Below are 11284 nucleotides of genomic sequence, written 5' to 3' on the forward strand. Positions count from 1 at the left end.
TATGCTTTGGTATGCATAATTAGATTGTTTGAGAGTTTGGCTCATTTCGGGGCATTTCCTACTGTACCAGCTATTTCCCAGGAAGGGGGGCAGAGCACAAACTCCAGCTACTCACACCCTAGAGTAGGTGACCTATGGTTATCAAACTCCCGCAGTGTTACTAGCTGGGGGAGTTTAGCCTACTGAGGATAGACCCTTGTTATTAACTGATGAGCGGAAGAGGTTAGATAAGTTCACAATGTTGCATCCTTCTCACTTTAGTGGTACACCTTCAGATGATGTTCGGGGGTTCTTGGATCATTGTCATGAGATTCTGTGCAATTTGGTACTAGTCAAGTCCAATGAAGTTGACTTCACCGCCTTCCATATGCAGGGTCAAGCCAGGAGGTGGTGGCAAGTTTATTAGTTGGTCATACCAGCTGAATCACCTCCTCTTATCTGGGCTCAATTCTCCATGGTATTTTGGAGCATTGTTTCCCCATATACCGAGAGAGTAGCTAAGGAGGCAGTTTGAGTACCTTTATTAAGGTCTGATGTCCATTAGTCACTATGAAATAAGGTTCACATAGCTCTCCCATCATGCTATTGTGTTGATTCCACTGAGGAGGAGAGAGTGAGGAGATTCATTGATGTTCTTCCCCATGGTATTCGCATTGCTATGGCTAGAGAGGTAGAGGTCGGGATATAATTTCACCAGGTTATGGAAATAGCATATTGTATTGAGCCCATATGCATTAAGACTAGAGATATGATGTATGGTAGGGACAAGAGGTTCCAACATTCAGGTGGTTTATATGGTGCTTCATCCGAAGTCCGAGGTCTATTTGGGGAGCCCATTCTAGCAATCCACCATATCATTCACCGCCACCCAGTCGAGGAACCTTTGTACAGTATTCATTCAGTGCACTTCGCGTGCAGAGTTCTCATCGCGCCCATTTGTTCAGGGTTCATCGGTACTCTATTCCTCTAGTGGTTATTCTTGTTCAGGGGATCTAACTCAAGCCCCACAGTCATTTTCGGTCAGAGGTTGCTACGAGTGTGAAGAGTTAGGGTATGTTAGGAAGTATTACTTTCATCATCCCAGAGGTTCAGCGAAGCAATGACGATACATTATGATTCTTACACTGGTTGCAACACCACCCCCTCGGCCAGCTTGGGGTGGAGGTCATCCAAGACATGGTCGTCCTAGAGGGGGAGCTCAATCTAGTGGAGGTTAGGCAAGATGCAATGCCTTTCCAAGGAGGATGAGGTTGTTGCTTCTGATGCAGTTATTATAGATATTATTTCTGTGTGCCACAAAGATTCTTCAGTATTGTCTGATCCTAGTTCTACTTATTCATATGCATTATCATACTTTAATTCTTGTATGGATATGCCTCGTGGTTCTCTTGATGCACCTGTATATATGTCTACATATGTTGGTGATTCTACTATGGCGGATCGAGTTTATCGGTCATATGTGGTTGCTATTATGGTTTTGAAATGAGGGTGGACTTTCTACTATTATATATGGTGAATTTTGATGTGATCTTGGGTATGGATTGGTTATCTCCGTACCATATGTTATTCTTGATTATCATGCTAAGACCGTGACGTTGGCGACATTGGGGTTGCGGAGGTTGGAATGAAAGGGTTCTATGGGTTGCACTCTTAGTAGAGTGATCTCATTTTTTAAGGCCCAATGGATGTTAGAGAAGGGATGTTTGGCATATTTAGCCTTAGTCGGAGATGCTAGTGTTGATAGTCCTACTGTTTATTTGGTTCCAGTTGTGGGGGAGTTTCCAGATGTGTTTGCAGCAGACCTACCAGACATGCTGTCCAATAGGGATATTGATTTTAGCATTGATTTGGCACCAACCGCGCAACATATCTCTGTTCTTCGTATTATATGGCTTCAGCGGAGTTGAAGGAATTGAAGGAACAGTTGCAAGAGTTGCTGGATAAGGGGTTCATTTGGCCTAGTGTTTCACCTTGGGGTCCGCCATTTTTGTTCGTTAAGAAGAAGGATGAGTCTCTAAGAATGTGTATTAACTATCGACAGTTAAACAAGGTGACCATCAAGAACAAGTTTCCACTAACGCGCATTGATGATTATTTTTATCAGCTTCAGGTTGTTCTCGAAGATAGACTTGAGATCAGAGTATCATCAGTTAAAGATTAGGGCTTCAGACATCCCTAAGACTACTTTTCAGACTCATTATGGGTATTATGAGTTTTTGGTGATGTCATTTTGTTTAACTAATGCCCCAGTAGCTATCATGCATTTGATAAACAGTGTGCTCCAGCCCTATTTATATTCTTTTGTCATTGTGTTAATTGATTATATATTGGCGTATTCCCTTATTAGGGAGGAGCACGAGCAGCATTTGAGGATTGTGCTTCAGATGTTGAGAGAGAAGAAGTTTTATGCTAAGTTCTCCAAGTGCGAGTATTGGTTGGACTCGATGGCATTCTTGGCTCATGTAATTCTAGCAATGGGATCAAGGTAAACCAGAAGAAGAATGAGGCCGTTCAGAGTTGGCCCAGACATTCTACTGCTACAAAGATCAGGAGCTGCTTGGGTTTGGCTGGTTACTATCGCAGCTAGTGTACATGCGCTCAAGATTTGGAGGTATTACTTATATGGATTATCTTGTGAGGTGTATACGGATCATCAGAGTCTTCAACCTCTATTCAAGCAAAAAGATATGAACTTGAGGAAGTGGAGGTGTTTATAGTTATTGAAAGACTATGATATCACTAATCTTTATCATATGGGGAAAGCTAATGTGGTGGATGATGCCTTGAGTAGAAAGGCGGAGAGTATGGGGATTTTAGCATTTATCCTAGTTGCGGAAAAGCCTTTGGATATGGATGTTCAAACTTTGGCCAATAGGTTTGTGAGATTGGATATTTCGGAGCCTAGTAGAGTCCTTGCCTCTGTTGTTTCTCAATAGTCCATGTTTGAGCGCATCAAGGCTCGTCAGTATGACGATCCCCATTTGCTTGTCCTTAAAGATACGGTGCACTGAGGTGGTGCTAAGGAAGTGACTATTGGTGATAATTGTGTATTACGGCTTTAGGGCCAGATTTGTGTTCCTAATGTGGATGGGTTGAGAGAGTTGATTCTAGAGGAGGCTCATACTTCGTGGTATTCTATTCATCCAGGTGCTAGGAAGATGTACCGTGATTTGAAGCAAAATTATTGATGGAGAAGAATGAAAAAAGATATTGTTGAGTATGTTGCTCGGTGTTTGAACTGTCAGCAAGTGAAGTACGAGCATCAGAGACCTGGTGGTTTGCTTTAGAGGCTTGATATTCCGGAGTGGAAGTGGGAGCGTATCACTATGGATTTTGTAGTTGGGCTTGCATAGACCTTGAAGAGATTCGATGCAGTGTGGGTCATTGTGGAAACACAGACCAAGTCTTCATACTTCATTCAAGTCATGACTTCCTATATTTCGGAGCAGTTGGCTAAGATCAACATTAGGGAGATTGTCCTCTTGCATGGTGTGCATGTGACTATTATCCCGAATTGAAGCACTCAGTTTACTTCGCATATGAGGGATTTTCACCGCACTTTGGAGGGTAAGTAAACTCTACTTGATTTTGATGTTAGATCTTGTTTTCTCATGGATTATTACACAAAGACTATGTGAATTGAAAGAGAAATTTGAGGGTTTTGACTATGATTTTTGAGATTAAAAATTGGGGATTTGTGGACCAATTTGAAGTTGGATTTGGAATAAACTTGTATATTAGGACTCATGTTGGAATTGGTGATCGGGATTTGTGACTTTTGACGGGTTTCGGGGTGAGGTCTTGAGTTGACCTTTTGGTTGAATTTGTGTATTTGATTAAAGATCGTGCCTTTATGCTCTGTTATTGTTTCCATTAGAATTATTTAACACTGTGAGGTGTTATTTTGATTAGATTCAATCCGTTCTGAGGTAGATTTGTGAGGAAAGGGCTTTTTGGAGTATTCTTCTCGTGGACTACGATACTTGCTATATGTTAGGGGTAACGCACGTACGTGGTGACAAGAGTATATGCATAAACCGTGATTATTCATGCTTCAGGTAGACTTTAGGCTATTATGTGCCTTGTTTTGCTAATTCCTTCGTGTTGCCGTGTTTTCTCTACTTGTATGACTACTTGAGCTATATTCATGCTAGAAATCATGTCTATACTATGTGCTTATCCGTTTGAGCTATTTAACATGATTGTAATCATATTTTTCAGTCATAATATTATATATATTTTCTATATCACCATCTATGTATACCTCTTACATGTTATCTCACATGTTATTGGTGTCCTAACTTATATGATACAGGTTTGAGTGGATTTATGGCATGTTGATATAATTTGAGCGGTATATTGATTTCTGATACTGTGAGATGTTAGATATAGAGATATGAGTGGATTAATGACTGAACTGGGCCATAGAGTCGTGTTAATATTGATAGTGAGGTGACATATATGCCAGGCCCTATATTGGGTTGAGTGATATTGATATTGAGGTGGCGCATACGCTAGGCCATTTGAGCTAAGTATTGATGATCGTTGACGTTTGATCATATCAGTGCTTGCGCTAGGATCTACCCCTCCAGAGTCAGGTGATAACCCATGTTACTTTTGGCCCTGTGAGTGACGACACTTGGTATGTGCTTAGTGAAGGATGTTATGTCAGGCACCCGTACAATGTTGAGGTTGTGCTTACTTGATGATTTAACTGTGAATTCGTTGATGTTGGCATCGATAATTGTCATGCAGGCATAGGACGTATCTTCCCCATACTAATTGATACTTTATATGTTGAAGTTGATGTCATAATTGATTTGTTTGGAAAGCATACTTATTTTTCTATTAATGTGATCAAGTTGAACTTGTTATTTTTGAGTTGTTTTTATTGTTGCTATTTTCATTATGTTGTTACTATTATTGTTGGCTGATTGAAAATGAGTAGCAAACTTTGCCAATCTCGTCACTATCTTCAATCTGATGTAATGTCATACTTTGTTCATGGGCCACATTACAAGACAATGTGCGATGCAAAATATAAAACTGAATAAAGACTAATGCTGACTAAATGTCAACATAAAGCTGGGCCGGCAAGGCCATCATAATTACTACAACTGACAAGCCAACAAAATATACATACAGGGCATACAAGCCCAACATACTGCACTACTGACAGGATATGTCTACAAGCCTCTACTGATGGATGTACTGTGATCAGAACAGGACCCCGACCAACCCATAACCTATCTACATATATACACAACATGTACACAAAACTTCTAGACCCGGCAACTCCGACGGATGGCGAGCTAACCGATAAAGCTGAACTCGGGCAACACCTACTGAGGAGGTCTACCCGTCTGTCTGTCTAAACCTGCACGCATGAAATGCAGCGCCCCCAGAAAGGGACGTCAGTACGAAATAATGTACCGAGTATGTAAGGTAATATATTGAAAGTTGAAACTGAACTGATAATATAATAACTGAAAGCAACTGGGGGTCAAAGATAATCTGAAGGTATACTCACCTGCTGATACTGACTCTATTCTCTCATTTTAGCAAGTAAAATAGTTGTCCGGCCTTATAAGGCTCGGTGTGTGTGTATATATATATATATATATATATATATATATATATATATAAAACTGCTCTGTCGTAGTAGGCTCGCTCATAGGCGCTTGGCCATACTAGCCTCTGTATCTCAACCAACTGGGCTCGCTCATAGGCGCTCGGCCATACTAGGCTCTGTATCTCGACCAACTGGGCTCGCTCATAGGCGCTCGGCCACAGTAGGCTCGGTATATAACTTACCATCTGATCAGAGGTTGCCCAATAGGGGCCTGCCCATCGATTATAGCTCGATGGTAATGAAATTACTGTAATACTGTATATATAGACTCTGTGCTCTCTTGACTGGAAAAAGGAAATACTCAAATGAATATGAAGTCCCGATAAAGAGAATATTGTAACTTACAAAACTAGAAAAATATACGTAAATTCTGGGATATGAATTTTTCTTTAAGCTTTGTTATCAAACTCGTGTAATTACTAGATTATGCTAAAATGAAAGAAGAACTTAGCCTTAACATACCTGGAGTAGGGAAAAATCTGTATAATATTCTTGGAAAAAGGTTGCACTGTGCTCCGTTAGAATGGCAAAATTTTACGTTGCTAAAGTTACAATAATTCTCGTTGGGTTGGTTGAAGAATCACGTTACTTAATGTAATATTTGGAATCTGATTCAAGTGTTTGAAAATAAAAAGTTGAAAACTCCTAAGAATGGCCAACGTTTCCTCCACTTCTAATTGTAGTGTTTGAGAATGAGATTTGTTGAAAGCTTAAATGAATTCACTTCTGATGGTAGAGTCTTTGGTATGGGAATGTTAAAATCTGATTGTAGTATCTTGAGAATGAATTTTTTGAAATTCATCAGAATGACTAACGTCCCCACTTGTCATTGTAGTATCTTTGTATGGAAATTCTTTGAATTGAAATGCCTTGTATTTGGCATATTAGGTTGCCACCTAATAAGAATGGCTAAGAGTCATTCCTTTGAGATGTGGCTTGCTGCCACGTGGGGATGGGGGTGGGAAAGTTTAATCTTTATCCACTTATTAGGTAATTAGGTAATGTCCCGTCACCCGGTAATTTACCAATTACCCGCATAATTAAAAATTTTCTGAAATTACTTAAAATTATACTTATTTTTAATATACTGTATACATCATATTATCACGGTCATATGGTGCCTTGTATGGTACTAGTCCATAAGTATCGAGTATTATAACTCGGATCGTATTTTATCCCAAATCAACAACCTTCAACGAAACTCATTTTCTTTAATTCGTGTACCCTTTCCTTTATGGCACTTACTTATTGCTTGTTATAAATAGCATAAATATGCTAACGTCAAGATAATCTCATTCCCGAGTCTATGTTAATTAACTAAAGATGAAACTTTAACGTACGATAAACGCGAGATATAACACAACGTCACTGTCTTAGCATGACAATCCAAAATAGAGTGACATGGTGACAACCAATCCATGCCTAAAATCATGTCAAAATCAACCATGCTAGGCACAAAAAGATCAACTCTCGTCTCTAATCCCCCAATAGTCACTATGCACGAACGGTACCCACAGTGCACAATAATAGAATCACCCATCGGTGTAGATACATGAACATGCATAATTAAAGAATCACGAGGCATATCCAAATAACGAGCAAAGTATGATGACACGTATGAACAAGTGTAACCATGATCAAATAATACCGAAGCATCCCTGTGACATACTGAAACAATACCTGTGATCACTTTATCAGAGGCAACTACCTCTAGCCTGGCTAGAAATGTGTAGCAATGGGCCTGACCACCACCTGATCGACCTCCCCCTCTAGGGTGGCCTCGAACTGACTCAGCCCCACCCCAAGTTAGTTGTGCAAGTGGTGTAGCTGCTGGTGCTGGAATCATAGGCTGAGAACTTTGTTTTGGATTCCTACCTAATAGTCTGGGGCCATCCCTTTTGAGATGACTCAAGTCCCCGCACTCGAAAAAACCTCTCCTCTAATGGAGCTGTTGCCCCTAATAGTCTCTATAGCTGCCCGAAGAACCCTGTGCATATAAAGCATGATAAGAACTCTATGCTTGTAATGCACTAAATGATGACTGAGTTGGGCACGCACTGTAGGATTTATGGCTAATTGAAGAACCACGAGGAATATAGCGATCTGCCTGAATGGGTCTAGAAGAATGACCTTTGCTGATAAAGGGGCTGACCTCCAGATGAGGCACTACTGAAACCACCTAAAGTAAGGCATGTTAGCCTCCCTCTCCTCACGCTTCTACCTATGAATCATCTCTAAGTGTTGAGCAATATCGACCACCTCATCAAACCTCGCACCCGTCGCAACTTCACGATCCATAAAGAAGCGTAATCCATAGTTGAGGCCGTCAATGAACCTCCAAATCTTCTCCCTCTCAGTGGAAGCCAACCATACTGTGTGACTCTGAAAACCTCATCTCATATTGAGTCACTATAATACCCTCCTGGCATAGCTGCACAAATTGCCTAAGCAACCTTTCTCTGCGAGTATGTGGGACAAACTTCTCTAAGAAGAGAACTGAGAACTCATGCCATGTAAGTGGCACTGGATCGGCTGGCCTGCCCAAATCATAAGCCTTCCACTATCGGTAGGCTGCCCCGATCAGTTGAGATGTAGTGAATGATACCCAACTGGTGTCCAAAATACCTGTGATGCAAAATATCTGCTAACACCGGTCAATAAAATCTTGAGGATCCTCCGACTCTGCCACACTGAACTCTGGAGGCTTAAGACTCCCAAACCGCTCCAGTCTCTTCTGCTCCTCATCACTCATATATGGGCCAATCTGGGCCCAAGCAGCAGGAACTGGCTGGGCTGGTAGTACCCCCGGTGTCTGGAGTCCTTGAGCTACCTACTCTAGAGTACGTGCGGCAGGAGTCTGAGTACGTCCTCCACCCTGTGAAATGTCTCTGTGCAGCTTGAACTGAGACTGCCTGAGCCAAACTCGTGCACACAGCCATAATCAGGGCTAATACCTCTTGAAGGTTAGGAATCACAACGGGCACTACTGGTGCCTGAGCTAGTCACACCGACTCAACCACATCTGTACCTGCTCCTGAGCTGGAGCAACTGGTGGTCCCACGGGTGTTGCTCTGGTTGTTGTACGAGCCACACTTTAGCCCCAACCTCTCGCGGCCCTAACTGGTGCTACTGGTGATCATCCGCAGATCTAGTTGCATGTGTCCTCACCATCTGTGAGAGAATAGAAGAGTCAAGTTCAAATTTCAGAAATAACAAATCTGCAGGACAAGAATACAAGAAAGTGAAGTTTCCTAACAGTTCAGTAGCCTCTCGAAGATAAGTACATATGTTTCCGTACTGATCCGCAAGACTCTACTAAACTTCCTCATGACTCGTAATACATATGAAACTAGGGCTCTGATACCAACTTATCACGACCCAAAATCCAAATGCGCCGGGATGGCGCCTAAGACACCGGCTAGGCAAGCCGAACATAACAATAAAGGAAACATTACAACCAAACTTATGGAAATAGCATAAGTCAGAAATCTCAATACAACCAAATACTACAAATACAAGGTAAATTTCCCAAGAACTGATAAATATGGAGTCATGAGCTCTACAACGGAATGCAAGTCTGAAATAGAAAAATAATAACATTGTATGAACTGTAACAACACTATGTAAGGAAAATACAAGTTAAAAGTTCGACCAAGGATGTAGCTCTACCTCGCCTCTCGAAGATAGTCCAATAAGCAAGCCTACTGTCGATAATTGATCAACACACCCGGATCTACACAATTAAGTGCAAAGTGTAGTATTGGTACATCCGACCCAATGTACTTAATAAGTACCTAACATCAGCGAGGTAAAAGAAACAAGAATTATAAATGTTACCTGCAATAAGCTGTATAGTTTCATAAAATCCAACAAGTACAGAACAATAATGTGAACATGTATAAGATACTGAAAGAAGTATCTCTATGTGTGTGTCCAATAACTCAAAATCTCTATTCGGTCACGGGTACGGCATATAAGATGATATGCAGATAATAAGATAATAAACCATGGAAGGTGCAAGTAAAGATGAAATGCAATTCCAAAATAACACTGGCCAGACTTTCCTCAACCTTTACATATACGCACCAAATGACTAATCAGTTTTCCTCAATAATAGCGTGTACACCATCAAGAGAGAAATATGAGAGTGTGACCCTAGGGGGATGGATCTGTATCCACACGCTGCACGGACAAACCACATGCTGCACGAACAACTCACGTGCTAATAATATCAATATCTGGATCCGCACGGATAACTCACGTGCTACATGGATAGCTCCAATGCCAATAATATCAATAACATAGACTACTCACGTGCTAACAATCACAATCCGGCCGGCATGGTCACATGCTACCAGTCCAGCTCAAAACACAGAGAAAGCAAATATGCGGAATACATGTACATGATCAATGATTATCAAGTTCATATTCCTGGACTGGCATAAATAACATGCTATATTGTAGGCATGTGCAATGTGTGCTACCACAGCTAGAGCAGACAATTTCCATCAAGAAATAGCAGTTATCAGGTACAACGAGAAGAATAACCTCAACGAAATCTCAAATATGGTACAAATAGCTCACATAGGGGCAAAAATATGAGAAACATATCAACTTGAAGCTTATCAATCATTTCAAGGCATATCATGGCCTAAGCACTACCCCGAGAATGGAAATAGTACCCCCGATGCACGCACATGGGCTCAACCACGCACATGTGCACAACCCATAGCACGTAGCTGTCACAAATAACTCAAGCAGCTTATGCCTCAACCAAGTTTAGATAAGATATTTACCTCAAACAAGCTAATTCACTCCTCTAACAAGATCTTCCCACGCGTATCAACCTCTGGACGATCCGAATCTAAGCAAATCAACTCATTATAATCAATAATAGCCATAGGAATTGATTCCAAATGATAAATCTAAGATCTTTAACCAAAATCAGAAAGCCAACCCATAACGTCAACCCCGGGCCTGCACCTCGGAACCCAACAAAATTCACAAATTCTGAATACCCATTCAATTACAAGTCCAACCATACCAAAAATCATCCAATTTTGACCTCAAATTGACCTTCAAACCTCCATTTTTCATTTTTGAAAAGTTTCCACAAAATCCCCTATTTCTTCACTTTAATTCACTAATTAAATCTAAAACAAAGATGGAATCATGATATAATAACATATCCGAGTAAAAAATACTTACCCCGATCCAAGACATGAAAATCCCCTCCAAAATTGCCCAAAACTGAGCTCTACAACTCAAAATATGAAATAATACTCTAACCCACAATTTGGGATTTTAAAACCTGATGCCCAGTCATTACACATCGCGATCGCGAAAAGTCCCTTGCGATAGCGAAGAACAAAAATATCCAGTGGAAAAAACCTTCTATGCGAATGCGATAGACCAGTTGCAAATGTGATAACCAGTCACCAATACCTACGCGATCACGAACAGCCACACGCAATCGCAATGAGCAACACGTGAAAATTCCCAGGCCTCCTCTTCCTTCTTCGCGAACACGTCCTCTCACTCGCGTTCGTGTTGCAAAACACACAGAACTTTGTGATCAAGTACTTCACCTCGCGAACACATTGAACAAAAACTCGCGTGCCAAAATTAACCCCTTGCGATTGTGAAACAGGA

This window comes from Nicotiana tomentosiformis, chromosome 5, assembly GCF_000390325.3.
Source record: "Nicotiana tomentosiformis chromosome 5, ASM39032v3, whole genome shotgun sequence".
Lineage (NCBI taxonomy): Eukaryota > Viridiplantae > Streptophyta > Magnoliopsida > Solanales > Solanaceae > Nicotiana > Nicotiana tomentosiformis.